Raw genomic sequence first — 3,333 nt, 5'->3', positions numbered from 1 at the left:
GTCTACTCGCGGCATATACATCGTGAGCAACTTGCGGCGAAAAAAATGGCCCCAGAACTACACGAAGTATTATCAGATGTTATTAAAATTATAAGTGAAACTCGACACAAAGCGCTTGATTCTTGAATATTTGAGGCACTTTGCGAAGAAATGGCTTCCCAGTACACTCACCTTCTTCACGCTGAGGCGAGACGGCTGTCTAGGGGCACGGTACTAACCCGACTGTTCGCCCTGCGCCAAGAAGTCAAAATATTTTTCCAGCGGCAAAGTAATCCGAAATTACAAGAACTCTTCTCCGACGATGAGTGGAGCCACGCTTGCATACCTGGCAGATTTTTTTTTCCACTATTAAATGAACTAAACAGTCCTAGCCGGTTTGGTTCAGTGAATAGAGCATCGGTCTGCAGACTGAAAGGTCCGAGGTTGGATTCTGGTCAAGGGCACATGCCCAGGTTGTGGGCTCCATACCCAGGAGGGGGCGTGCAGGAGGCAGCCGATCAATGATTCTCTCTCATCATTGATGTTTCCATCTCTCTCTCCATCTTCTTTCCTCTCTGAAATCAATAAAAATATATTAAAAATAAATAAATGAACTACACATATCCTTGCAAGGACAACATAAGGACGTGTTCACACTACGAGGTAAAATGGATGCTTTTCAAAAGAAAATATTATTGTGGCAACATGGTTGGCTGAAGAAGATCTGCAAATGTTTTCAAACTTTGATGAATATATGAGAGAGAAAGGTGTCAACTGGCAGGTGGTAACCATTGTTCAACAGCACCTACAGTCACTCACAGAATCTTTTTTACCCAAAGAAAGATGATCCCAGACCTGGCAATACGTAGATAATAGATCCATTTGCAGCAAACATTGAAGATAGCAATTTAGGCTCAAATGAAAAAGGCCTCATTACTCAGTCATAAAAAGGAATAAAATCTTACCATTTGTAACAGCATAAATGGACCGAAAGGATATTATGATAAGTGAAATAAGTCAATTAGAGAAAGACAAATACCATATGACTTCACTTGCATGTGGAATCTAAAGAACAAAATAAATGAACAAAGAAAACTGAAACAAACTCATAGACACAGAGAACAGACCAATGGTTGCCAGAATTAAGGGGGGTTGGGCAACTGGGTGAAAAAGGTGAAGGGATTAATAAGTACAGATTGGTAGTTACAAAATAGTCATGGGATATAACAACAGCATAGGGAACCATCAACAAATTACAAGTGCTACCCAGGATGTGAAGAAAAGGAAACCCTAGCCTTAGCAGGGCTTGCTCAGTGGATAGAGCATTGGCCTGTGAACTGAAGGGTCTCGAGTTCGATTCTGATCAAGGGCACATGTCCGGGTTGCAGACTCCAGCCCCAGTAGGGGGTGTGCAGGAGGCAGTCAATCAATCATTCTCTCTCATCATTGATGTTTCTATCTCTCTCCCTCTTCCTCTTTCTTCCTCTGAAATCAATAAAAATATATTTTTTAAAAAGGGGTGGGGGAACCCTAGTACACTGCTGGTGGGAATTCAGACTGATGCAGCCACTATGGAAAATAGTATGGAGTTTCCACAAAAATTAAATATGGAACTGCTATTTGATCCAGTGATCCCACTTCTAGGAATATATTCTAAGAAACCTGAAACACCAATCAGAAAGAATGTATGCGCCCCTATGTTCCTAGAAGCACAGTTTACAATAGCTAAGATCTGGAAACAGCCCAAGTGCCCATCAGTAGATGAGTGGATAAAAAGCTGTGGTACATTTATACCATGGAATACTATGCAGCAGTAAAAAAGAAGGATCTCTTATCCTTTGAGACAGCATGGAGGGATCTGGAGAACATCACGCTAAGTGAAATAAGTCAGTCAAAGACAAGTATCACATGATCGCACTCATATGTGGAATCTAAGTAACAAAATAACCTGATGAACAGAGTGGATCCAGAAACATGGAAGCATGGAACAGAGTGCGGAATCTCAACCAAAAACCTTGTATGCAGATATGCATAACCCATGGACACAGACAATAAGGTGCTGAAGGCCTGGGGCGGGGGAGGGGGAGTGGGCTAGAGAGGGTCAATGGGGAAGAAAGGGGACATATGTAAAAAATAATAAAAATAAAAATAAAAACAGCATAGGGAATGTAGTCAATAATAACTATATATAGTCAGGTACTGGAAATATTAGTGGAAACACTTTGTAAAACCTATAATTATCTAGTTACTGCACACCTGAAACTGATACAAAATAATACTGAATGTTAACCATAATTGAAAAATAAAATTTTCAAAAACACTAAGGAAAATAAAGAGACCTAATAAGAAACCAGAAAAAAATTACAAATTACCTAAATACCTAGTAAATAACATCAAACAAATAAGAGAAAAATAAGCAAAAAATGGCCAAATAAAATTTAAAAGAATAACAGAAATAAAAAATACAAAACAGCCCGGCTGGTGTTGCTCAGTGGTTGAGCGTGGACCCATGAACCAAGAGGTTCCGGTTCAATTCCTGTTCAGGGCATATGCCCTGGTTGGGGCTCGATTCATGTCTCTCTCATCGATGTATCTATCTTTCTATCCCTCTCCCTTCCTCTCTCTCTAAAATCAATAAAAAATACGTTAAAAGAAAATACAAGCCATAGCCGGTTTGGCTCAGTGGATAGAGCATCGGCCTGCGGACCGAAGGGTCCCGGGTTCGGTTCCGGTCAGGGGCATGTGCCTTGGTTGCGGGCACATCCCCAGTGGGGGGTGTGCGGGAGGCAGCTGATCGATGTTTCTCTCTCTCACCGATGTTTCTGGCTCTCTATCCCTCTCCCTTCCTGTCTGTAAAAAATCAATAAAATATGTTAAAAAAAAAAAAAAAGAAAATACAAAACCAATTAAAAAATTCAAATAAAAATCCCAACTTCATATATCAGGGGGGGGGGGGGGGGGGGAGGGGAGGAGCAGAAGCCCAAAGTCAGCAGAAGGACAGAACTAAAAGATTACAGCAAAAAGGAATGAAATTGAAAACAGAAAAGCAATAGAAAAGACTTAAAACACTAAGAATTGGTTCTTTGTAAAGATGAAAACTGCCCGACCTCTAGCTAGACTATTCAAGAGAAAAAGAGAGAAGACCCAAATCAACAAAATGATACAGGAAAGAACATCCTATCTAATAAAAGAGAAACATGGTAATTAGCCGTACCTCCGCTACCCTTCCCATTGGCTAATCAGGGCGATATGCAAATTAACTGCCAGCCAAGATGGCGGCTGGCAGCCAGGCAGCTTGAAGCGAACATGAGGCTTGCTTGCTTCAGTGACGGAGGAAGCCAACGTTCCCCGCCT

This window comes from Myotis brandtii, unplaced genomic scaffold (assembly GCF_000412655.1).
Source record: "Myotis brandtii unplaced genomic scaffold, ASM41265v1 scaffold193, whole genome shotgun sequence".
Classification (NCBI taxonomy): domain Eukaryota; kingdom Metazoa; phylum Chordata; class Mammalia; order Chiroptera; family Vespertilionidae; genus Myotis; species Myotis brandtii.
This window is presented reverse-complemented; position numbering follows the sequence as displayed.